This window comes from Stenella coeruleoalba (genome assembly GCF_951394435.1).
Source record: "Stenella coeruleoalba genome assembly, chromosome: 8".
In the NCBI taxonomy this organism is placed as follows: Eukaryota; Metazoa; Chordata; class Mammalia; order Artiodactyla; family Delphinidae; genus Stenella; species Stenella coeruleoalba.
This window is the reverse complement of record NC_137154.1, coordinates 36,866,704-36,894,040: the sequence shown is the minus strand read 5'-3', so window position 1 is coordinate 36,894,040 and position 27,337 is coordinate 36,866,704. Positions and strand designations below refer to the sequence as shown.

General features: G+C 43.1%; 1 protein-coding gene across 2 annotated transcripts in view; it reads left to right on the top strand.

Moving 5' to 3' along the window:
- Positions 1-27,337, top strand: part of NAV2 (neuron navigator 2) — an 840,045-nt gene that overhangs the window by 22,681 nt on the left and 790,027 nt on the right. The window contains exon 2 of one of the 2 annotated variants that reach the window (XM_079930288.1): positions 8,572-8,710. The exons of the other annotated variant lie outside the window; for it this stretch is intronic. The gene's annotated coding sequence lies outside the window, so the exon portion shown is untranslated. The remainder of the gene's footprint in view (positions 1-8,571; positions 8,711-27,337) is intronic. 2 annotated transcript variants of the gene reach the window in all.

Sequence of the window (27,337 nt, the reverse complement as noted above, 5' to 3'; positions counted from 1 at the left end):
AGTCTCTTTTTTTTTTTTTTTTTTTTTTGACCACGCAGCACAGCATGCAGGATCTTAGTTCCCCAACCAGGGATTGAACCCATGTCCCCTGCAGTGGAAATGCAGAATCTTAACCACCGGACCACCAGGGAAGTCCCTTTTCTACTATGTTTTATAAAAGTAACAGTCAGTGACAGATTGAAGGCAATTCCTTCACATATTTTGAGAAGCACTGTTGTAGTATACTATATTCTGAGAAGTCCTTTGTCAGTCTGATGTTGGTATTTTTCTAAGTAGCCCATTTTTCGGGTTTTCTCTTTATCCTTAGGGTTCAGAATTTCACTATGAGAAGACTTAATGAGGGCCTTTTGTCACTCATTCTGCTGGACCCACAATGGGTCCTTCAATCTGGAGACTCATTCATTCATTCATACTAGTTTCATCCCTCTCTTTTTTCCTCTCTTCTCTTTCTCCAGAATCCTTAGTGGTTAAATATTGGGCCTCCTGCTTCATGTGTTGAATCTTATATTTTGTCCCTATACTTTCAGTCCCTTTTTGTTTTACTTCTTATAAGATTCTTCAATTTTATCTTCCAACTCATTTGTTTATATAGACTATCATCTATTATTTATGTATGCTATCATATTTTTAATTTCAAAATCTTATTTAATTACCTCTCTTGTAATCTCTTCTTGTTTTTTTGTATGCAATATCAGTATTTTTGAGGAAACTGACCAGATGTACTTTTTTCCTAGTCTTTGCTTCCTGCGTTATATCTGTTTCCCTGTTTTCTTTTTTCTACTGTTTGAGTTTAGCCTCTCTTCACATTGATGACTCTTGTCAAAGATCCTGGTTGGGTTATCCATTCCTATCTAATAATAAGATTAAAAAGCTGATGGGTAGCTCTGTGTATTAGTGTGGATATGGGGGTTTCTCTGTTGGCAGGTTTCACTCTTGGGCGATGGGGTGGGAGGCTGGCACTTGGGGGAAACCCAAATACCAGGAATGTGCCAGTCTTTTCTTTGGGACTGTTCAGATTCTCCAGAGAAGAATTTCCTGATCTCCTACCTGGCGAAGGGTGGTGATGGGCGAGGGTGGCGTGCATATATAGCTGCTGGTGTTCTGCATATCTGGGGGGGAAGAAGGACTAGGGATTCCAATGTTCAGATACAGATGGCCTGCAGCTCTGCACTGCCCCTGCCTCTTCTGCATGGCAGTTTGGGTCAAGTCTTGAGCTTCCCCAAGTTTCCATGAGGCAAACCGGCAATCTTTTTGCTTTGGCCTCCTCTGCAAACATTTTAACTTGTGCCTTTCTCTGCCCTGCTACCTCATTCATCACTCTTCTAAAAGCTTTTCCTCTTCCTAAGATTTGCTGAAATCTCTCATTCACTGATGGCTCCATTCCCATTCTCTCTGCTTGGGAGGGAATGGAGATACATGTCTGATCCACTGACAACTTTTAACTAGAAGTCTACATCCTGTATTTTTAGAGTTGTGCCAGATTAAATATTCATATTCAATTTCTTCTCAGCCCATTCATTTCTTTCAGCCCATTTTAGACTCCATTGTGTGATGCATAGGCTGATAGTCATGCCTTTCATGTCTTCATCCTACTCAGTGAGGCTGAACAGGATAGGATCAAGGAGAGAGCCCAATGGCATATTCCTAAAGACCTCCACAGACTTAGGCACTGTGTCTGTCTTATTCACCACCATAGCCCTGGCATGAGAACTTAGTTGTTGTGTAATAAGCATTTGTTGAATGTAACCATCCTATCAAAGAAAGAAATGAGGGTGATCCTGTGAGATTTGTTCCAGCAACCCATGCTGGTTGTCATGCTCACCATTTCCCTCTTGCTCATGAAATGTTATTGTTTAAATTATCCCTTATAGGATTTTTCTAGGGACTGATATTCAAATCATGAGTTGTGGCTTTTGGAATATGCTTCTTTACCTTTTCTGAAAAGAAGAGCATTGCCTTTTCTGGCTCCTCTCTTGGTCTCACAGATCCCAGTTCATTATCACACTGGTCCTAGAGATGCCTCCCCGTCCTGGGTTTATTGGTGTGGGCCTGGCCCTTCCATCTCATTTAAAATAGCTTAAGACTGTCTTGCTAGTTCTCTCTGCCTTGTATTTCAGTATATGTATATTCTATGTTTTCTGCTTGAAGATTGTTGTCCTTGATAGACCTAAAGGAGTTAAGTCATTTTTTCTTTTGAACATGGCCCTGAAGTACCCAGCCATTTGCTTCCTTATTCTTCTTGGTCTGAGCATTGATTTTAAGAAAGAGGGATGCTAAGAAGCCTGATCAGGTGCCTAAAATCTCACTGCTGCCTGAATGTACTTTAATCTGTCTTCTATTGGCTCCAGTGAAAATAGGTGTGTTCTCCTTGGTGGGGAGCCCGTCCCGTCTAGCATCTGTAGAGCACCTCCAGGACTAGCCATGCCCGATGGATGCAGGGGAACCGAGGACGGCCCATGGCCTGAGAGCGCCCAGGTGAGGTTACAGCGAGAGCCAAGACTGCTGGACAGTGGCAGTGTGAGTTCAAGGCAAGGCCCCGTGGCTCGGAAGGCCCCGCCTGCCTCAATCCTCGGCCACCTCTTCAGCCTCATCTCAAACCATACTCTCCCTGTTCATTATGCTCCAATTAGGCCTTTCTGTTCCTCAGACCCACAAAGCCTGTTCCTGCTACCGGGCTCTTTGTGTTTGCCATCTCTCCACCTGGTGGCCCACTCTTCACACAGGTCTATGCATTTACAGCTGCTTCTCTTCATTCTGATGTGGGCTCAAAAGCACCTTCCTCAGGGGCCTTCCCTGACTTCCTCATCCCCTCCCCCACCAAGGAAACATTACCTTTATTTGTCATCTTTATGTCACTCACCATTACCAGAAAGTTTCTTGTTTATTTATTTGTTTACTTGCTTAGGATATCCTCTGTCAAATGTAAATTCTAGGGACTTTATTTGCTTTTCTACTTCTGATTCACAAGGCTTCAGCCAGAGCCTGGCTCACTGAAGGAATGCAATACATGTTTATTGAATAAATGAATTTGAAAACAACGTTGCCGACTTTGTAGTTCTCCTGAGTGGAATCCTTGACTATTGCAGAAACACCTGAGGATCTTCAGTCTACACTTTAGAGCAAGGGTCTGCAAACTATGGCCCATTGGTCAAACCTAGCTTACCACCTGTTTTTATGAATAAAGTTTTATTGGAACATGGTCATGCACATTCCTTTCCTTATTATCTTGGCTGCTTTCACCCTACAACAGGAGAATTGAGTAGTTGAGACCAAGACCATATGGCCTGCAAAGCTGAACCAGTTTTACTATCTGCCCTTTACAGAAAAGATCACTAACTGCTACTCCAAAGGGAAGGCTCCCTGGATTACGTCAGACCTCTCTTTCATATGAATTGATGCCACAAATGGCAAGAGGCTTTGTTCTCAGCTCAGAGGCCTCTTTCATGCCTGTGTCTTTAGATATGGGACTAAATCTTTCTGTTCATGAAATGTTGGCCTTGGCAATCCGCTTAATTCAGGTGGAAAACTACTTTGACTTGAATTATCTGGAGAACAGAGATCACTGTGTTTTCTCTAATTGTTAATTATCAGGGTGACACATGTTATGAGCCACTCTGCCTGTCTGTCTTTTTATCTAGAGGAAAGGTTTAGCAGTGCGCCTTGGTGGCATGAAAGATAGACTTCGACTGTAAGATTTTATTATTTTTATTATTTCCCTTTGCTTAGATCTCTATAAGAATCATGATGTTTCCAAGGCAACACATGGCTTGGGGAAACTGGAGAGAATACTCTCGATGCAAAGGGATAACATCACAGCTACCACAACAATGCTACCCAGTGCGCAAATGTCGGGTGTTCAGAGGAAACAAGTCATCTTGATTAGAATCTGGGCAGCATGAGTTTCAAAGTGGAATAATCACGCTATGTTCCATAAATTTGCAAACCCTCGTTATAGTGCAGTGGAGAAGGGAACACGCTTAAAACAGTGCATGGGACTTGGCTCCTGGGATGATTGTCAGGGAGCGTTTTATTACCTTGCCAGGATGGAGCAGATGCTTTTGAATCCCTTTTCTATTGTACCTGTCTATTTAAAACACAAGTTTCTTTTTCTTAACTACCCAAAATATTAGAAAGCTTTTCAAATTGTCAGACCATTTTCCCTAAAATGACACACATTTCTTAAAAAAAAAAAAATCTTAAAATACTTTTTACAAATGAACATATTTATTGTAAAAAAAACCAGAACATACAGTTATTTAAAAATAAGAAAGCAAAAAATCAAACTACCACTCTGAGATAACCAGTGTTAATATTTTATTATAAACCCTTCCAGACTTTCCCTTATGGGCTAAAACATATACACACACACACACACACACACACATACATACACATACACATAGGGCAAAATACTATACACACTAGTCTGTAACCTGCTTTCTTTTTAAAGAATGGTATGTCATGAAGATTTTTACACTCTGCTGGAGTCAGAATAGTGTGGTGTCAACATCATGTGCTCTGCAGCCTGACTGCCTTGTTTCAAATACCGACTTGGTCAATTACTAACTTGGACAAGCTAGTAATATGACCTTGGACAAGTTATATAACTCTCTGGTGCCTCAATTTCCTCATCTGTAAAATGGACAGAATAATGATGGAATTTACTACATGGGGTTTTCGTGAGGAGTAAATATGTTAATACAAAAAAAGCCCATAATACAGTGCTCCGCACATGGGAACCTCTCACTGAATGTTAGATATTGTTATCTTTCCATGTCAGTACGTGTATTTCTACAATATAACTTTATTGTCTGCGTACTGGAATGCAGGTACGCTTTTCTGCTTTTCCTTTGGTTTTATGGTTGTGCTTCACTGCTGTGTGTGTTTGTTTGTTTTGCCTGTGCCGCACAGCATGTAGGATCTTGGTTCTCCGACCAGGGATTGAATCCTCGCCCCCTGCATTGGGAGCGTGGAGTCTTAACCACTGGACCGCCAGGGAAATCCTAATACTATATTTTTATATTCCACCGAGTTGGAGTTGTACAGTGCATCTGAGTAGAGAACACTGAGAATCTGTTAGCCCTTTTGTTGCAGGAGCTCCTAACAATGTTAGTGGAAGGAGAGGAGAAGGTGGAAGACTTTGTAGTCATGGTACCCAGTAGATAAGAGGTGATGCGGAGACTATACATGAGCTTTATAGTGTCTGGTCTTAGATCTACTACTTTCTGAGCCTCATCTACTTAACTTCTCTAAACCTTAATTTGCGTATCTGCAAAATTAAAATTTTTTTTGTATCTACCTCCTTGTGTTTTTGTGAATTAGATTAGTGATGTGGAGAGTTTAGCACTTGCCTTGTACCTGGCAACCTCTTAGTGAATACTAGATACTATTATTAGAAATGGGAAGCCACCATCAAACATAATGTATCATATTCAGAGATACTTACTATACCCATACACTCACACATGCCTGTAAAATCACACAGTTTATCTATGGAATAGTCATTTGGTAAATTATAAATTTACATTTCTTCTTCCTTCTGTTTCTATTATTATGCTGCTGGGTCTCAAATTCACACCTACTTTGTATACTTGTTTTGTGTTGCTGGCGCTGCGACTCTGCAAACCCGTCTCCTTTGCCAGCTGGGTGGAGTTCAGGTTCTGCCAGTAGGGGGTGCTAGATGGAGACTGGAAGGCAGGAGGAGGGAAAGGAGATGTGCTTCTTGCTGTTCACCTCCAGAGTGAACAGAGTCAATATGGCAGCTGACTCTGGTTTTCATTTTTTTCTCACAGTCTCAAAACCAGTTTCATTGTCCTTCCTTGGAGATCCTGGCCCTGGCCCGTTGGCATGCCTTCCTCAGAGGCCTGGGTTCCATCTCTGGGGGGGGGCCTCCTTTGTGCTTCTAGGTCCTAGCAGCCCCAGACTCTTTCCTTTGTTCATTCCTCTAGCTGTGGTGGCAATAGCTGCTTCCTGCTTGCGGGAAGCTCTTTTCCCTCTTTGCTTTTTAGTTCTCTAATTCCTGGTGCACAGAACATATAATATTGTGTAAATCTAAGGTTTACAATGTAATGATTTGATATAAGTATATATTGTGAGTTGATTACTACAGTATGTTGTGAACAGTTCTTTATACTACATTGTCTCTGTTAAAATTCCTGATGTGGGTTCTGCTTTCTGACCAGACCCTATCCAATACCACACACAACTCCACTTTCCCTAAAGAAGGCAGTTGAGAAGGACACCTTCATTTTACAAGTGAAGGTGTCAGCATCGCTCTGGATGAAGGATGCTGGGATTCTGGTCTTTACCCAGATGCCCTGGGTGGACTCTGCAGAAGCACCTGGGTGGGAAGGCCACCTGGGCCCTGACTATACCTCGTGGGCAGGGCTGCCCGCCCTGAGGGTGGGGTGAGGGTGCTAAGGCTTCAATGTGAGCGGCTGCATTTGGGAAGTAGAGTAATGCTTGAAGACAGGCCGAGAGGAGAAGAACAATGAAAGGAGAGTGCGGTAGAGAAAGGAGAGGTGGAGGAGGTGCTGAGGGTGGAAGACCAGGGCTGACAGAGGCTGGAGGTGGGGAGAGCAGAGAAACACGCAGACTATTAGTCCCTGCGGAGGACGGATGGGTCAGGCTTTCATTTATTTACACATAGTGAAAATGGCCTGTACACTTCATTGGTCAACACCACTTTCTGGCTTCATTGGTTTGCAAAAGGGCTCTCTGCTCCCCTGCTGAGAGATTCTTTCTTGGAGCCTGTTTCAGGTCACTCACCCTAACCCCCTCCTCAGTGCTCAGTTCAGTCTGCCTCCCTGTCTGTCTGTCTCTCATATTCTCTCTCTCTCCCTCCCTCTGTCTCTCTCTCTCTCTCTCTCTCTCTCTCTCTCTCTCTCTCTCTCTCTCTCTCTCTCTCTCTCTCTCACACACACACACACACACACACACACACACTTTGTTCACAGGGAGCCCTGGAAAACCCCTGGCCTCAGAGGGGACACCCCTCCCCATCCCCCTCACTCAGCAGTGGTCCTCCCCAGAGCCCATCTGACCAGTGGGGCTTCAAGAGAGCAGTGGAAGAGTCTGCCACTGCCCGAAGACCCTTGGCTGTCCGGATCCATACGTGGTCAGGATGCCTTTACTGAGTTCAAATTGCCGCTGGTGCTGCTGATGGGGGAAAAGACAGAGGAGCTCTGGGGGGGAGTCCGGTGACTCCCTCTTCCAGGCTGCCCAGCGTAGGGTGTTGTGAGTCAAAGTTCCTGCCCTTGGCTTGGAAATTAATTCTTGGCTAAAAAATGAAATATATTCTTTACTTCTTAGGAGAAGATTTAACAAGAGGAACAAAAGCACCTAGGACCTCCACTAAGATTTTTTTAAAATAAATTTGAAATGATTCTGGTGTTACAGAAAAGTTGCAAAGTTAGTACAAAATGTTCTCATCTCGTCCTCTCCTAGTTTTCCCTGTTGTTAACATCTTACGTCCCTGTGGTGCTTTCATCGAAACTAAGGCACCAGCATTGGTACATCACTTGTTAACTAAACTTCAGTCTTTACGCAGATTTCACTAGTTTTTCCACTAATGTTGTTTTTCTGTTGCAGAATCCCATTCAGGACATCATATTGTATTTAGTCATTGTGTCTCTTTAGTCCCCTTTGGTCTGTGACAGTTTCTCAGTCTCCCCTCCCACCTTTTCTTTAATGACCTTGACAGTTTTGAAGAGTACTGGCATTTAATAGAATGTTCCTCAATTTGGGTTTGTCTGATGTTTTTCTAATGATGAGACTGGGGTTATGGGTTTTGGGGAGGAAGACCACCAAGGTGAAGTGTCCTTCTCATCACATCTATTAACCCTTCCTCCTCCACATTCCCTCATGCTCCTTTGTCCTCAGCCCTTTCCCCTATCCCAGCCCCTGGCAACTGTTGATCTTTTTTTCTTTGCCTCTATTATGCCTTTTCCAGAATGCCATATAAATCGAATCATATGGTATATAGCTTTTTTTTTTTCAGTTTAAAAAGCAGCACTATTGAGGTATAATTGATATATAATATACTGTATATACTTAACGTATACAATTTGATAAGTTTTGACATACACACACACACACACACACACACACACACACACACACACACACACACACACACACACACACACACACACACACTGGTGGTGTCATCACCACAATCAAGATAGGGCACAGAGCCATCACCCTAAAAGTGTCCTCATGCTCCCTCGTAATCTTTTCCTTCCTTCTCTGATCCTAATGTACTTATATACAGCCTCTCGATGTCTTGCTTATCTACTTGTACAACAACGTTTGTATCTTACTGTCCTAAGGTAAGGTGGCCCAGTGGTTGGCAGCATGGTCTTTGGGGTTGGATACCTGGGTTCATATTTTAACCTTAGGCTCCACTTAAGCTCTCTATGCCTCATCTTTCTTATCTGTAATACTGGGAAGATAATAGTACCCACCACATAGGGTTGTTGTGAGGATTAGCTGGATTTATCTACAAAAAGCACTTGGAAAAGGATTTTTTTATACAAAGAGCACTTAATAAATGTCACCTCTCATCATCAGTCTCGTTATTGCTGAGAGCCCTTGAAGGGCAGCAAGTACAGCTCTTCCTGCACTCATATGACCGTGGTGCCCAGTGCAGTGGTAGGCATATGGAAGGGGTTCGGATATCTGCTGGATTTTTGACTCAGTGACCCCTTTGGTGAGTAAAAAGTTCCCGTGACCACTTAACATACTACATGCTTGTTTAGATCTGTTGTTAGACCAAACAAAACCAAAACAAACCAGACTCCCAAACCAAGAAGCTGTGACAATTTTGTCTTGGTAAATATAGCCAAGGCCTGTGTATTTCCATGGTTTAGAATATCACCAGTGGACATCTACAGTGGAAGATTGAGTACGAGACTTTCATCACTTGGTTCGTTTTGCTCATATTTGGGTATGCCCCTGGCTTAGGAGCTGGGCAGCTAAACCCCACACAGTGAGGAGCCTGTCATAATGCAGTTTGCACAGAAGGCAGGAAAGGATTCAGACATTTAGTGAGCATCTACTTCAGCGGTGTGCTAGAGCTGGCTTGCTTGGTCAATTTTCAGGAATTTTACAAGCTAGTTATTAAATGCAACCATTATAAAAACGTAAATTATATAGACTTACAACGAAATAAATTATGTTAAAAACAAAGGTAATAAGTACTCAGTTGTACTCACATTGAGAATAGTCAACCAATTATTTTACTACTATCTATGCTCTTGGGGTTATTTACATTGGTTGCATCTGTGTGGTGAAAATACTATATAATGGTGTGCTATTTCTCATCTCTTCCCATCTGTGTTCAGTGATGTCATGTTGGTAGCTTGAAAGTGGCCATGGTAGGAATATTTACACCACATGTATTGGCAAGCACTTCAAATCAGGGCTTACTGTTCCTAGAGAGTTGACTGTTAAGCATTTACCAGCCCACCACTGCTTACCAGGCATGACAGTTGCATGGTTTTCATTGCAAGAAGCAGGGGCTCACTCAGGTTAGTTCAACTAAAGTGAAGAAGGGTTTATGCTAACGGTATTTATTGTGAGAAAAGGGAGATAGAATATCATGGAGATTCAAGAATAGACCCTACTCCAGGGCCTTACGGAGCTGGGGGCTTAGAGGGTGGTTCTGGATCCAAGGCTACTCTGTGGACCCCAGAGCGTGGCCTTGGGCGTTATGCCCTGGTTCATTGCTATTCGCATAATACCTGCTTCTTTCTGTCCTGGTCTCAGCTGCTCCCCCCTCCCCCCACTCCACCTTGTATTGTCTCTTTGTTATTGCTTCTGCTTCTTATAATTTCTCATGTCTTTGGCTTGTATTGATTTACCATTGCCATTCCCATTTTCCATTATTTGCTCCCGTTGAAGACTATGTTATTCTCTTTGTTTTGTTGCTTTAATTTCTGAGCGAGGCGATCTAATTGGTACAGCTCATTTTTTTTTTTTTTTTTTTTTTTTGCTGTACGCGGGCCTCTCACTGTTGTGGCCTCTCCCATTGCGGAGCACAGGCTCCGGACGCGCAGGCTCAGCAGCCATGGCTCACGGGCCCAGCCGCTCCACGGCATGTGGGATCTTCCCGGACCGGGGCACGGACCCATGTCCCCTGCATCGGCAGGCGGACTCTCAACCACTGCACCACCAGGGAAGCCCACAGCTCATTTTTTCATGAAAAGTGGTATTAGTCGATAGCCGGCCTGTGGCTTTTGGTCAAATGGTTGTATCTGGCCACCATTGGCCAGGAAGGAAGGTGGGGTCACATAGTACACATTTTGGCCTAGTGCATGAGGGGTAAGAAGATGAATTAGCTAAAGCGAAAGAAGCCAAAGAAAGACAAATACTGCATGACGTCACTTAGATGTGGATTTTTTTTTTTTTTAAAGAGTCAAACTCATAGAAACAGAGAATAGAAAAGTGGTTGCCAGGGGCTAGGGAGTGGGGAAAATAGGAAGAGATTGGTAAAAGGGTACAAACTTTCAGCTATAAGATGAATAAGATCTGAGGATCTAATGTATAGTATGGTGATTATAGTTGATAACACTGTATGTATAATTGAAATTTGCTAAGAGAGTGGAAAAGTTCTCACCAAAGGAAAAAAAATATGTGAGGTGATGGATGTGTTAATTAACTCCATGAAGGGAATCCTTTCACAATGTATATGTGTATATCAGATCACCATGATGTATACTTTGAATATCTTACCATTTTCTATGTCAATTTGACCTCAATAAAGCTAGAAAAAAAAGATGAATTAGCTACTACCAGAATGACTAAAATAAAAAAGATTGACAAAGTTTGGTGAGGATTTGGTGCATTGCTCCAAATTTTATGCATTGCTGGAGTAAGTGACACCGTGTACAACTACTTAGAAAATGGTTCAGCAGTATCTACTAAAGCTTGTTATATGCACAACCTTGTGACCCGGAAGTTGTGATCCAGAAATTCTACTCCTGTAAATACCCAACAGAAATGAATGATTTTTTCCATGGTAGAACATGTACAAGAATCTTCCTAGTAACACTAGCTGTAATAGTTCCAAACTGGAAACTCCCTAGGGTCCATTCACAGTAAAGCAGATACCTAAGTTGTGGTAATTTCATAAACAGAAATTGTGTTATTGCTACACACAACCTCATGAATAAATCTCAGAAACATTATGCTGTGTTAGAGAGGCCTTATTCAAAAGAGTATATACTATACCATATTCAAGAACAGGCAAAACCAATCTATGGTAGAAGTCAGAATAGTAACTGGGAAGGTATCGACTGGGAGGCGGCATGTGAGAGACTTCTTGGGTGATATGTTTTCTCTCTTGATTTGGGTGGTGGCTCCCCAGTTGTAAACATTCTTTGAACTATACACTTAAGATATGGACACTTGACTGTATGTAAGTTAAACCTCAATAAAAAGTCAATAAAAAGGAAAAAAAAAGAATGAAGTATGGTCATTGCCCCCCAAGAAATTTAGAGCCCACTAGTAGGGAGGAGAGAGTGACTGACATCAAAAACACAGGAGTAAAAAATAAATAAATAAAAAGAGTGAGTACAACTTACCTATGTATATTAAAAAAAACACAGGAGTATATATTTGAGAAAGGTAAGTGCTAGTTAAAATATTTATGAGGTGCCATGGGAACTCAAAGGAAGGGGCAGCTGATTCTGCTGGGGTAAAAGAAAGAGGAATTCACATGCAGGAAGTATAGAGTATATGCCAGGTGCTTTAATTAAGCTACCTCATTTAGTCCCGCATGCTCTTCCCGTACCACAATTTATAAGACAGGAAAGCTTTGAATGGGCTTTTGAGTGATATGTGGGTATTCAGCACAAAGTAATGAAAATAATTATGTCAGGATTGTGGGACTATTTATAATAAAACCCTTTTGTAATGGTGTATTAGTTTCCATAGGCTGCTGTAACAAATTAACGCAAACTGGGTGGCTTCATGCAACAGGAATTTAATCTCTAATAATTTTGGAGGCAGTCTTCGAGAAAAATCTGTTCCTTACCTCTATCAGCTTCTGGTGGCTGCCTTGGCATTCCTGGGCTTGTGGCCACATCATTGTGACCTTTGCCTCCATTGTCCCATCGTCCTCTGTGTGTCTCTTTTACAAGGATACTTGTGATAGCATTTAGGGCCCACCCAGGTAATCCAGGATTATGTCCTCATCTCAAGAGCTGTAATTTAATCACATCCACAAAGATCCATTTTCCAAATAAGGCAGCGTTCACAGGTTCCAAGGATCTGATGTAGACGTTGGCCTACCATAAATGGTTTAATTGAATTAATAATATATACCAGTTTATTAAAAATGAGTAAGTAGATGTTTGCCAGGCACAGGGAGAAGGCAAGGCCGTGCATGTAGAAGAATCCCGGGATGTGCTCCATGAGGATTATAACATATTTCACTGTATACTTGCCCTTGACCCCAAACCCCTTGGTTGGAGGAGCACATGATTCATGCACATGTATCTGTGTACATACAAACAACTTTCATTTCAGCTGCATGTTGCCCTCATCTGGGATCTTTGGAGACCCTGAAGCCACCTGCAGCCCGCCATTCACAGATCACGATGTGCCTCTCCAAAGGGAAAACATTTTGAACTATCTTATGTGTCTTGAACTTTTTTTAGCTATAATCCCCTTAATCCCTTTCTTCAAACAAAAGCATGTTGTGTATAACTGTTAAAGAGCTAAAGCCTGGAGTCCCACTTCTTGATGTCCTTTGTCCCTTCTACAAAGAGCCCATTTGAAAATTATTATTGTCTCGGATCAGGGGGTGGCAAACTTTGCCAGTAATGAGCCAGATTGTAAATATTTAGGGCTTTCCAGTTCATATGGTCTCAGTTGCATCTACTGAGCTCTGCTGTTATAGCCCCAAAGCAGCTATAAACAATACGAAAACGAATGGCATGGTTGGGTGCCTATCAAACTTTATGGACACTTTGAATTTCATATAATTTTCTCATCATGACATATGTAAAATGTAAAATGTAAAAACTATTCTTAGCTGATGGGCTGTGCAATAAAGGCAATGGGCTGGATTTAGCCCAAAGGCTGTAGTTTGCCAACCCCTGTGTTAGATAATAGCATGCGACCTGTGGAAGTTTTCTTAAGATTTAAAATCCGAGAACCCCAGGATTGGAGAGGACTGCAGAGGCGAATAGGCCTTAATTCCCACCATAATATCCAGTTGCCATCAATGCCTCCCTGAGCTATCATCCAGTGCCTTCTTGAAGTCCTGCAGCTGCAGGGAACCCCGCCTCCTGGGCCAGCTCATTCCGCCTCCCAGACAGCGCTGACTGCTAGACTTCTTCCCTGTGCAGAGCGGCACCTGTCTCGAATGAGAGCACCTACAGGATACCATTGGAACTGTGAAGCACAATATTAACACATCAGGTTCATTTCATGCTCTACTTGTCTTGGGCTGATAGTAACAAAAATTAAATTTTATGCTAATCAGCCTTAGTGTTCAGCACACACGATGCAAATTTGTGATTTCTGGCAAGGGTGGTTAAATCATATTTATGCTCTTTGTGCAGTGCCTGAATAACAGGGAAATGCTATTACCAACAATTAAACTCCTAGGTTGACAGATGTCACCATAAGCAGACATAGCCCAGTGCAAGTGGATATTCTTCTTAGCAAGTTGCAGGCAGAAAGGACACAAACTGGAGAGCCGAAGTTAATTTTCAATTTCCTCCTTTCCTTTGGATGGCTAGTTTTGCACGTTGGACCAATGCAAATGATTTTACTCTATGCCCTGCTTTCTCTCCTTTTCCTCCTTTTTTCGGCTTTGAAAAGTAAATTTTTAGAGACAAGCAAAAAGGAATATTTTTTTTCTTTCCTGGGTACCGCAGATAGAGGTCTTTTGAGCAGCTGAAAAGCATTCTTGTTGTTGCAGCTGGCTTATTGGGTGAGAGCAGTTGAGAACTTAGGGGGTGGTCTTGTTTTGATCTGCAGGACTAGAGAAAGGAGGAGTGGATGAGTGAAACTGGTCTGACTCCACGAGTGTCTTCCCTCTGTAGGAGAGAGATGCTTGCCCAGCCTGTGGCCAGGGCATCTGGTGTCTGACCTGTGCTTTCCCTGTGATGAACCACTCACTAGCAGAAGCACTGTGTGGACACTGTCTCACAGATCTTATCTCCTGGCGAAGGTGAGAGCCATGAAACACACTCCAGATGGATACTCTCCAAGATCTTCCATACTTCATCTTCATCAACAAGAAAGCGTCAGGGGAATTGAAGTTCCTTCGGATCTTGGGTAAACATTTCACCTAAGAGCCACCAAATGTGCTCACAGTCAAATTCTTCAGGGGATCTGGCACATTCTCTTTCTTTTCCTTTTGCTTTCATTATCATTTATTTATTTATTTAGTGGAGTATAATTGCTTTACAATGGTGTGTTAGTTTCTGTTTTATAACAGAGTGGATTAGCTATATGCATACATATATCCCCAAATCCCCTCCCTCTTGCGTCTCCCTCCCACCCTCCCTATCCCACCCCTCTAGGTGGTCACAAAGCACCGAGCTGATTGCCCTGTGCTATGCGGCTGCTTCCCGCTAGCTATCTGTTTTACATTTGGTAGTGTATATATGTCCATGCCACTCTCTCACTTCGTCCCAGCTTACCCTACCCCTCCCCATGTCCTCAAGTCCCTTCTCTATGTCTGCGTCTTTACTGCTGTCCTGCCCCTAGGTTCATTTTTTAAATTTTATTTATTTATTTATTTATGGTAGCATGGGGTCTTTGTCGCTGCACGCAAGGTTTTCTCTAGTTGTGGCGAGCAGAATCTACTCTTCGTTGCGGTGCACGGGCTTCTCATTGCGGTAGCTTCTCTTGGAGAGCACGGGCTCTAGGTGCGTGGGCTTCAGTAGTTGTGGCATGAGGGCTCAGTAGTTGTGGTTCACGGGCTCTAGAGCGCAGGCTCAGTAGTTGTGGTGCACGGGCTTAGTTGCTCCGTGGCATGTGGTGTCTTCCCAAACCAGGGCTCGAACCTGTGTCGCCTGCATTGGCAGGCGGATTCATAACCACTGCGCCACCAGGGAAGTCCTGCCCCTAGGTTCTTCAGAACCATTTTTTTGTTTTAGATTCCATATATATGTGTTAGCATACACTATTTGTTTATCTCTTTCTGAATTACTTCACTCTGTATGACAGACTCTAGGTCCATCCACCTCACTACAAATACCTCAATTTCATTTCTTTTTATAGCTAAGTAATATTCCATTGTATATATGTACCACATCTTCTTTATCTATTCATCTGTCAATGGACACTTAGGTTGCTTCCATGTCCTGGCTATTGTAAATAGAGTTGCAATGAACATTGTGGTACATGACTCTTTGTGAATTATGGATTTCTCAGGGTATATGCCCAGTAGTGGGATTGCTGGGTCATAGGGCAGTTCTATTTTTAGTTTTCTAGGGAACCTCCATACTGTTCTCCATAGTGGCTGTATGAATTTACATTCCCACCAACAGTGCAAGAGGGCTCCCTTTTCTCCACACCCTCTCCAGCATTTATTGTTTGTAGATTTTTTGATGATGGCCAGTCTAACTGGTGTGAGGTGATACCTCATGTAGTTTTGATTTACTTTCTCTAATGATTAATGATGTTGAGCATCCTTTCATGTGTTTGTTGGCAATCTGTATGTCTTCTTTGGAGAAATGTCTATTTAGGTCTTTTGCCCATTTTCAGATTGGGTTGTTTGTTTTTTTGATATTGAGCTGCATGAGTTGCTTGTAAACTTTGGAGATTAATCCTTTGTCAGTTGCTTCATTTGCAAATATTTTCTCCCGTTCTGAGTGTTGTCTTTACACCTTGTTTATGGTTTCCTTTGCTGTGCAAAAGCTTTTAAGTTTCATTAGGTCCCATGTGTTTATTTTTGTTTTTATTTCCATTTCTCTAGGCGGTAAATCAAAAAGGATCTTGCTGTGATTTATGTCATAGAGAGTTCTGCCTATGTTTTCCTCTAAGAGTTTTATAGTGTCTGGCCTTACATAAAGGTCTTTAATCCATTTTGAGTTTATTTCTGTGTATGGTGTCAGGGAGTGTTCTAATTTCATTCTTTTACATGTAGCTGTCCAGTTTTCCCAGCACCACTTATTGAAGAGGCTGTCCTTTCTCCATTGTATATTCTTGCCTCCTTTATCAAAAATAAGGTGACCATATGTGCAGGGGTTTAGCTCTGGGCTTTGTATCCTGTTCCATTGATCTATCTTTCTGTTTTTGTGCCAGTACCATACTGTTTTGATTACTATAGCTTTGTAGTATAGTCTAAAGTCCAGGAGCCTGATTCCTCCAGCTCCATTTTTCTTTGTCAAGATTGCTTTGGCTATTCGGGGTCTTTGGCGTTTCCATACAAATTGTGAAATTTTTTGTTCTAGTTCTGTGAAAAATGCCATTGGTAGTTTGATAGGGATTGCATTGAACCTGTAGATTGCTTTGGGTAGTATAGTCGTTTTCACAATGTTGATTCTTCCAATCCAAGAACATGGTATATCTCTCCATCTGTTGGTATCATCTTTAATTTCTTTCATCAGTGTCTTATAGTTTTCTGCATACAGGTGTTTTGTCTCCTTGGGTAGGTTTTTTCCTAGGTATTCTATTCTTTCTGTTGTAATGGTAAATGGGAGTTTACTCCTTAATTTCTTTCTTTCTTTTTTTTTTTTTTGGCGGTACGCGGGCCTCTCACTGATGTGGCCTCTCCCATTGCGGAGCACAGGCTTCAGATGTGCAGGCTCAGCGGCCATGGCTCATGGGCCCAGCTGCTCCATGGCATGTGGGATCTTCCTGGACCAGGGTGCGAACCTGTTGTCCCTTGCATTGGCAGGCGGACTCTCAACCACTGCGCCAACAGGGAAGCCCCTTTAATTTCTTAACGGTAAGAATTTCTTAAAGTTTCTTAACTTCCTTAATTTCTCTTTCAGAGTTTTCATCATTAGTGTTTAGGAATGCAAGAGATTTCTGTGCATTAATTTTGTAACCTGCTGCTTTATCAAATTCATTGATTAGCTCTAGTAGTTTTCTGGTAGCATCTTTAGGATTCTCTATGTATAGTATCATGTCATTTGCAAACAGTGACAACTTTATTTGTTCTTTTCCAATTTGGATTCCTTTTATTTCTTTTTCTTCTCTGATTGCTGTGGCTAAAACTTCCAAAACTATGTTGAATAATAGTTGTGAGAGTGGACAACCTTGTCTTGTTCCTGATCTTATAGGAAATGGTTTCATTTTTTCACTATTGAGAACGATGTTGGCTGTGGGTTTGTCGTATATGACCTCTATTATGTTGAGTTAAGTTCCCTCTATGCTTACTTTCTGGATAGTGTTTATCATAAATGGGTGTTGAATTTTGTCGAAAGCTTTTTCTGCATCTATTGAGATGATCATATGGTTTTTCTCCGTCAATTTGTTAATATGGTGTGTCACACTGCTTGATTTGCGTGTATTGAAGAATCGTTGCATTCCTGGGATAAACCCCACTTGATCATGGTGTATGATCCTTTGAATGTGCTGTTGGATTCTGTCTGCTAGTGTTTTGTTGAGGATTTTTGCATCTATGTTCATCAGTGATATTGGCCTGGAGTTTTCTTTCTTTGTGATATCTTTGTCTGGTTTTGGTATCAGGGTGATGGTGGCCTCATAGAATGAGTTTGGCAGTGTTCCTCCCTTTTCTATATTCTGGAACACTTTGAGAAGGGTAAGTGTTAGCTCTTCTCTAAATGTTTGATAGAATTCGCCTGTGAAACCTTCTGGTCCTGGGCTTTTGTTTGTTGGAAGATTTTTAATCACAGTCTCAATATCATTACTTGTGATTGTTCTGTTTATATTTTCTATTTCTTCCTGGTTCGGTCTCAGAAGGTTGTGCCTTTCTAAGATTTTGTCCATTTCTTCGGTGTTGTCCATTTTATTGGCATATAGTTGCTTGTAGTAATCTCTCATGAACCTTTCTATTTCTGCAGTGTCAGTTGTTACTTCTCCTTTTTCATTTCTAATTTTATTGATTTGAGTCTTCTCCCTTTTTTTTCTTGGTGGGTCTGGCTAATGGTTCATCAATTTTGTTTATCTTCTCAAATAACCAGCTTTTAGTTTTATTGATCTTTGCTGCTGTTTCCTTCAGTTCTTTTGAATTTATTTCTGATCTGATCTTTTTGATTTCTTTCCTTCTGCTAATTTTGGGGGGTTTTTGCTCTTCTTTCTCTAATTTCTTGAGGTATAAGGTTAGGTTGTTTATTTGAGATGTTTGTTGTTTCTTGAGGGAGGATTGTATTGCTATAAACTTCCCTCTTAGAATTGCTTTTGCTGCATCCTTTAGGTTTGGGGTTGTCGTGTTTTCATTGTCATTTGTTTCTAGGTATTTTTTTTTTTTTTTTTTTTTTTTTTTGCGGTACGCAGGCCTCTCACTGTTGTGGCCTCTCTTGTTGCGGAGCACAGGCTCCGGCCGCTCCGCGGCATGTGGGATCTTCCCGGACCGCGGCATGAACCCGTGTCCCCTGCATCGGCAGGCGGACTCTCAACCACTGCGCCACCAGGGAAGCCCTGTTTCTAGGTATTTTTAAGATTTCCTCTTTGATTTCTTCAGTGATCTCTTGGTTATTTAGTAGTGTATTGTTTAGCGTCCATGTGTTTGTATTTTTTACAGATTTTTTCCTGTAATTGATACCTAGTCTCATAGCGTTGTGGTCGGAGAAGATACTTGATACAATTCAGTCTTCTTAAATTTACCAAGGCTTGATTTGTGACCCAAGATATGATCTATCCTGTAGAATGTTCCATGATCACTTGAGAAGAAAGTGTAATATGCTGTTTTGGGATAAATGTCCTATGAATATCAATTAAGTCCATCTTGTTTAATGTACAGTTTAAAGCTTGTGTTTCCTTATTTATTTTCATTTTGGATGATCTTTCCAATGGTGAAAGTGGGGTGTGAAAGTCCCCTACTATGTTTGTGTTACTGTCTATTTCCCCTTTTATGGCTGTTAGCATTTGCCTTATGTATTGATGTGCTCCTATGTTGGGTGCATAAATATTTACAATTGTTATATCTTCTTCTTGGATTGATCCCTTGATCATTATGTAGTGTCCTTCTTTGTCTCTTGTAATAGTCTTTATTTTAAAGTCTGTTTTGTCTGATATGAGAATTGCTACTCCAGCTTTCTTTTCATTTCCATGGAATATCTTTTTCCATCCCCTCACTTTCAGTGTGTATATGTCCCTAGGTCTGAAGTGGTACTTTTGTAGACAGCATATATATGGGTCTTGTTTTTGTATCCATTCAGCCAGTCTGTGTCTTTTGGTTGGAGCCTTTAATCCATTTACATTTCAGGTAGTTATTGATATGTATTTTCCTATTACCAGTTTTTTAATTGTTTTGGGTTTGTTATTGTAGGTCATTTCCTTCTCTTGTGTTTCCTACCTAGAGAAGTTCCTTTCGCATTTGTTGTAAAGCTGATTTGGTGGTGCTGAATTCTCTTAGCTTTTGCTTGTCTGTAAAGGTTTTAATTTCTCCATCCAATCTGAATGAGATCCTTGCTGGGTAGAGTAATCTTGTTTGTAGGCTTTTCCCTTTCATCACTTTAAATATGTCCTGCCACTCCCTTCTGGCTTGCATAGTTTCTGCTGAAAGATCAGCTGTTAACCTTATGGAGATTCCTGTGTATGTTATTTGTTGTTTTTCCGTTGCTGCTTTTAATATTTTTTGTTTGTATTTAATTTTTGATAGTTTGATTAATATGTGTCTTTGCGTGTTTCTCCTTGGATTTATCCATATGGAACTGTCTGCGCTTCCTGGACTTGATTGTCTATTTCTTTTCCCATATTAGGGAAGTTTTCAACTATAATCTTTTCAAATATTTTCTCAGTCCATTTCTTTTTCTCTTCTTCTTCTGGGACCCCTATAATTCGAATGTTGGTGCATTTAATGTTGTCCCAGAGGTCTCAGAGACTGTCCTCAATTCTTTTCATTCTTTTTTCTTTATTCTGCTCTGCAGTAGTTATTTCCAGTATTTTATCTTCCAGGTCACTTATCCGTTCTGCCTCAGTTATTCTGCTATTGATTCCTTCTAGAGAATTTTTAATTTCATTTATTGTGTTGTTCATCATTGTTTGTGTGTCCTTTAGTTCTTCTAAGTCCTTGTTAAACGTTTCTTGTATTTTCTCCTTTCTATTTCCAAGATTTTGGATCATCTTTATTATCATTACTCTGAATTCTTTTTCAGGTAGACTGCCTGTTTCCTGTCCATTTGTTTGGTCTGGTGGGTTTTTACCTTGCTCCTTCATCTGCTGTGTATTTCTCTGTCTTCTCATTTTGCTTGACTTACTGTGTTTGGGGTCTCCTTTTTGCAGGCTGCTGGTTCATAGTTCCTATTGTTTTTGGTGTCTGTCTCCAGTGGCTAAGGTTGGTTCAGTGGGTTGTGTAGGCTTCCTGGTACAGGGGACTGGTGCCTGTGTTCTGGTGGATGAGGCTGGATCTTATCTCTCTGGTGGGCAGGACCACGTCTGGTGGTGTGTTTTTTGGTGTCTGTGACCTTATTATGATTTTAGGCAGCCTCTCTGCTAATGTGTGGGGTTGTGTTGCCGTCTTGCTAGTTGTTTGGCATAGGGTGTCCAGCACTGTAGCTTGCTGGTCGTTGAGTGGAGCTGGGTCTTAGCGTTGAGATAGAGATCTCTGGGAGAGCTTTCGCCATTTGATATTATGTGGAGCTGGGAGATCTCTGGTGGACCAGTGTCCTGAACTCAGCTGTCCTACCTCAGAGGCACAGGTGTAACTCCCGGCTGGAGCACCAGGACCCTGTCAGTCACATGCCTCAGAAGAAAAGGGAGAAAAAAAAACAGAAAGAAAGAATAAAATAAAATAAAGTTATTAAAATAAAAAATTATTAAAAAGAAAAAATCTTAAAAAGTAACTAAAGGGGCTTCCCTGGTGGCACAGTGGTTGAGAGTCCACCTGCCAATGCAGGGGACATGGGTTCGTGCCCTGGTCTGGGAAGATCCCACATGCCGCGGAGCGGCTGGGCCCGTGAGCCATGGCCGCTGAGCCTGCGCGTCTGGAGCCCGTGCTCCACAGCAGGAGAGGCCACAACAGTGAGAGGCCCGTGTACCGCAAAAGAAAAAAAAAAGTAACTAAAAAAGGGAAAAGGATAAAGAAAAGAAAGAAAGAAGAGAGCAACCACACCAAAAAACAAATCCACCAATGATAACAAGTGCTAAAAACTATACTTAAAAAGGACAGACAGAACCCTAGGACAAATGGTAAAAGCAAAGCTATACAGACAAAAATCACACCAAGAAGCATACACATACACACTCACAAAAAGAGAAAAAGGAAAAAAATATATATATATCTATATAAAAAAAAGGATGAGAGCAACCAAATCAATAAATAAATCTACCAATGATAATAAACTGTAAATACTAAACTAAGATAAACATAAAACCAGAAACAAATTAGATGCAGAAAGCAAACCCCAAGTCTACAGTTGCTCCCAAAGTCTACCGCCTCAATTTTGGGATGATTTGTTGTCTCTTTAGGTATTCCACAGATGCAGGGTACATCAAGTTGATTGTGGAGATTTAATCCTCTGCTCCTGAGGCTGCTGGGAGAGATTTCCCTTTCCCTTCTTTGTCCGCACAGCTCCCAGGATTAGGCTGTGGATTTGGCCCAACCTCTGCGTGTAGGTCGCCTGAGGGCGTCTGTTCTTCGCCCAGACAGGACAGGGTTAGAGTAGCAGCTGATTCAGGGGCTCTGGCTCACTCAGGCCCGGGGGAGGGAGAGGTACGGAGTGTAGGGTGAGCCTGCGGCGGCAGAGGCCGGCGTGACGTTGCACCAGCCTGAGGCGCGCCGTGCGTTTTCCCCGGGAAGTTGTCCCTGGATCATGGGACCCTGGCAGTGGCAGGCTGCACAGGCTCCTGGGAGGGGAGGTGTGGATAGTGACCTGTACTTGACACAGGCTTCTTGGTGGCTGCAGCAGCAGCCTTAGTATTTCATGCCCGTCTATGGGGTCGGCGCTGATAGCTGCGGCTGGTGCCTGTCTCTGGAGCTCGTTTAGGTGGTGCTCTGAATCCCGTCTCCTCATACACCCCGAAACAATGGTCTCTTGCCTCTTAGGAAGGTCCAGACTTTTTCCCGGACTCCCTCCCGGCTAGCTGTGGTGGACTAGCCCCCTTCAGGCTGTGTTAACGCAGCCAACCCCAGTCCTCTCCCTGGGATCTGACCTTCGAAGCCCGAGCCTCAGCTCCCAGCCCCGCCCGCCCCAGCGGGTGAGCAGACAAGCCTCTTGGGCTGGTGAGTGCTGGTCAGCACCGATCCTCTGTGCGGGAATCTCTCCGCTTTGCCCTCTGCAGCCCTGTTGCTGTGCTCTCCTCTGTGGCTCTGAAGCTTCCCCCCCCCACCCCGTCCACCCCCGTCTCCGCCAGCGAAGAGGCTTCTAGTGTGTGGAAACTCTTCCTCCTTCACAGCTCCCTCCCAGTGGTGCAGGTCCCGTTCTTATTCTTTTGTCTCTGTTTGTTCTTTTTTCTTTTGCCCTACCCAGGTACATGGGGAGTTTCTTGCCTTTTGGGAGGTCTGAGGTCTTCTGCCAGCGTTCAGTAGGTTTTCTGTAGGAGTTGTTCCATGTGTAGATGTATTTCTGATGTATTTGTGGGGAGGAAGGTGATCTCCGCGTCTTACTCCTCCACCATCTTGAAGGTCTCTGCCACATTTCTTTTTCTAAAGAGGAGTGTTTCCTCTTGGTTATTAAGCTGCAGGATCAGCCCTGGGCCCTGGAGGGCAGGTAAGGCTTACATATCTCTTGTTGGTAGGGTGACCAGCTGTTCTGATTTTCCTGGTTTTCGTGGGTTGTGGAACTTCCAGTGCTCAAACTGGAACAGTTCTAGGTCAACTGGGACGGTTAGTCACAAGTGGTAAGCCCAGCTTAGTGGGAAGGCCATACTGGTTGTGAAAAGAGTGAAATGTTTTAACATTGATTGGTTAAAGAGCCAGTGTCCTGCAGCCCTGGAGGTCCCTCCCCACTTCTCCTCCCCCACCTACTGCCTTGGCCACCTACCCTTTCACCCCTGGACCTTCAGGTTCTCTTTACCATCCCACAGCTGAAGGGAGCACGCCTGGCACATAGGTGGCTCCAGGACCGTTCTTTTAGGTCTGATTTAAAATATAAGCACTTTCCAGTATTATGTGATGTGCTGTTCCAAAAGCCCTAGCTGTAACCTCACCCTTTCTCTCCCACCCAGGAAGGCACATCAGAATGCCTGTGACAGATATTACATATTTGGTATTTATATATGGAGACCTCTACCATTCACCCCTTTATTAGTAGTAGCAAATAGTGTGAACAAACACATTTATAGTGTTCTAGACATTTAACATGTATTAATTAATTTGTCACAGCAACTCCATGGGGTACATGCTATTGTTCCCCCTATTTTACAGATGGGGAAACTGAGGTGTGGAGAGGTTATATAATGTATGTAATTTGCCTAAATTTACACTGCCTGTGAGTAGGTTTTAAGTGGAAGTGGTCAGAGACAGCCTCCTGGGGGGCCTCACAAGCTCATATAGAGCATGGAGAGCAGTGGAATGTGGGCCTGTGGACCAGGCATGGAGACCCGGCAGGCCTTGGGCCAAGGCTCCTGGAGCAGACATTCATGTGAACAGATGGCCAGAGACCAGATGGGCCCAGGGACATCCCAGTGGGTGACAGTGGGACTGGTGATGATTGAGACCAGACTCTTCTTTCCCCCATGTCTTGGTACCCCCAAACAAAACAAAGTAAAACAAACAAATGAAGAACATAAAGGAGAAGAGAACCCCCAGATGGAATAAAATTTCCCTGACATTAGATTTCTGCCACTCTGGTATAGAAGAACACAGGTTATATTTCTTGTAACCTTTTCTACTTAATCTTCCCTTCCCTGCAGGGTCTGGAAGGGGAAAACCCAGTTTTACCCAGAAGTAAGCCCCAGGGTCTCTGCTCTCAGATGCCTGATGTATCCTGCCCCGGGGCCTGGCCTGGGTCACAGGATGGGGCTAGACAGGGCACAGACCCCCTTTTCAGAGGTGTCCCCACATCTGAGCTCTCTGCTTTCCCTCTCCTTTTCTCACAACAGCGTGTGGAATGATCTAGTCTGGGGAGTGGTAAGGAGAGGCTCGCACTGGTCACATTTTCTTCCAGATCTGTCATTAACAACATTAACTTTACACCTGACTTTTGTAGGACTTAGGCATCCGACACTCAAAAGCCCAGGACTTGTAACTTAAGAGCCTTGAAGTCTTTTGAAACCTTGAACACTTGGATCTGGCTATACTGTTCTCCAGTTTGCTGTCATCACCCAACCAGGAGGCATCAGGGGTTTGTGGTTCAGTTTAGCTGCTCCAGGGAAGTAACCAGAAGTACTAGGGGAGACACATCAGTTAATATCACCTGTATGTCCACTTATTTACCATTCTCAGTCTCAGTAATGCTTTTAAGTCTCAACTTACTGGTGGTCTATCTTTAGTAAATTTCCTAAATAGCTATGATATTTCAAGAACAGAAGCCCAGAGCTGCACTATTGCAACTATGATGTACCCAGACCACTTGGAGAAAGCTGATGTGGGGCAGGCACAGAGCAGGAAGTTTTGGTCCACATCTTCTTCCTGGCTGCAGGGCCCAGCTCTTGAACTCCAGACCCCAAGATGTAAAACAGGTTTCATCTTGTGCACCACATCCAGTCAACGACTAGGACTGGCTGCTTGGTATGCAGCTGTGTTAAGAAGGATGCTGAGGCTGAGTCTGTTCTCAGAAGGGAAGAAATGAAGTGATCAGTTGATAATGCCTGACATAGGCCTAAGAATGGAGTGAAGGGCAATGCTCCTGCCAGGATCTTACAGACCTTTGTCAAATTCAGCCTCTCTGGAAAATGTAGTGAAGACCTCCCCAAGTGGGTAGAGCACAGCATGGTTTCCCCTTTATTTCAAAGCCTCAGATTACAGGGGCTCCTGAGATGTTAGCACCCCAAAGCAGCCAAGCATGGCAGGGCAGGACTAGCTCTGGAACTTTTTTCCCAGAACTTTCTTTTCTTCCTTCCTTCCTTTCTCTCTTTCTTCCTTTCTTTTTTTTCTCTCTCTTCCTTCCTTTCTTTCCTTCTTCCTTCCTTCCCTCCCTCCCTCCCTCAATCTCTCTCTCTTTCTTTCTCTCTTTCCCTCCCTCTCTCCTTCCCTCCCTCCCTTCCTCCCTCCCTCCTTTCCTTCCTGTCTTCCTGCCTTCCTTCCACACTGTGCAGCTTATGGGATCTTAGTTCCCCGACCAGGGATTGAACCTGGGCCCTTGGCGGTGAGAGCATGGAGTCTTAACCACTGGACCACCAGGGAGTTCCCTCCAGAGCTGTTTTGTTTGTTATTTCTGTTCTGTTTTTACTTGCTTGGAGATGCCTTTCTATCATCTCCGTAGATGGTGTAGCCCTGTGGGCAAAGTGGGCAAGTGGCTCTTTAGGCTCTGAGCCAATAGGGGGCAGCAAAGAGCAGAGAAGAGCCAGTCTGGCTGGAGCGGCCCCAGACCCAGGAAAACTCTTCCAATCTTCTATTCCCCTGGTAAGTGAATCCTACTGTTAAGACAAGTTGTCCACACAGGTGGTGTGGTCCAGGAGCAGAGCAAGAAAGGCCAGAGGGCGGGAGATTTTCTGGGTTCAGGTGGAGAAAACCCTTTGTTGGATGCCAAGCTGCTCTGAGAATAGGAAAGGGGAAAGTGAATGAGAAAGCATGAGAGCTGTAGTTACTATTTACCCAGTCCCTGTAGAGTGCCAGGCCTCCTGTGAATGCTCACTCTTTTCATTCTATCAAAGACTACCTGAGGTAGGCAAACCCCTCCTTACAGATGAGAAAACAGAGGCCCAGAGGGGTTAAGTAAGTTGCCTTAGGATCACGTGACTAAGGAAGGGCTGAGCTAAAATTTGGACTCTTGTCTGCCCAGGCCTCCATGTTATGATGCCCTTCCAGGAAGGAGGCAGGAAAGTATACCTGGCATTAGGATGCCCTGGGGGAGTTCTGTGGTCCCAAGAGAAGGCAAAGGGCCTTCTTAGTACGGCTTCCTCTCTGCGGGTGGCCGTGGATGCTCTCATTGGCTCATGGATTCATACACCATCCCAGGCAGGGCTCCACGATGGAGACTTTGAACAGACCCTGGGTTATGTGGCATAAACTCAGGCCAGGATGGAATCTTCGATATCCGTTGACTTCTGACTTTGAGGCCAAGACCTGGAAGGTCCCCTCCTCCATAGAGCACAAAGGTGGACCTGTTGCCTGTGGTACGACTCCTCCCTTGCACCCGGACCAGACCCTCTAGCTGTGTATTCAAGACTCCGAAAAAAGGCTCTCTGGAGGCTCTCCATCTCCCTTGCCCTCTCTTAGGCAGACAGCCCTAGGAAGACTCTACATGCATACCACCCCACCTGTGAACTCACTGCCTCCCCCCGAGCCCCACTCCCCAGCCTCCATCACTCTCTGCTCCTTGCTTGGGTTGTCCTTCTCACTCCTCTCTGAGCCAAACCCAACCCCCTGCCAGTTCTTCCCACCAGCTTGTTCCTAGACTTGGCAGCTGTGAGCCAGGTCTCTAGGGAAATGTCTTTAGGGCACAGGTGAATCTGAAGCCAAAAAAACCAAAGAGTGCATCAGAATGACAAGGAGAATCAGCAGTTCAAGGAGGGGGATGAGGCTGAGGATTCAGAGCAAGAATTTCTGACTGAAACAGAATTAATGCAGGAAACAAAAGAAAAAATTTACATGTCTAACTAATGTCTCAGAGGTATTTTTAGATTTTTTTAAAGATGATTTTGGTATTTTTAGAGTTATTTAAAAGATATTGAATCAATAAGTTAAGAGAAGGCTGACCAAAAAATAGAGGGAATCAGACAGCTCTTAGAAAAGAGTTCTAAGGAAAAAAAATAATAAAAGAAATAAGAAAAAAAATCAGCAGTGACTAGTAGAAGGGGCTATAGCTGAGAGTAGGATTAGTGAATTAGAAGACAAGTTGGAGAAGTTTTCCAGAATGTAGAGCACAAAGACAAGAGATGGAAATTATGAAGATGATAAAAAATATATATAAAATAGAGCTATCAGGTCCAAGTTTCACAAAACGAGAATACTGAAGTACAGAACAGAGTGAATAAAGAAGAAACAATAATCAAGGAAACATAAAGTTCTCCTAATTGAAGAAATACATGAATCCAGATTAAAAAGTGTCAGTTTCATCAGGGCACAAACCTATATTCATCTGAAATTTTGGAGTTCTAACCAAGAGGAAAATCCTACAGTCTTTAAAACAGGAAAAAA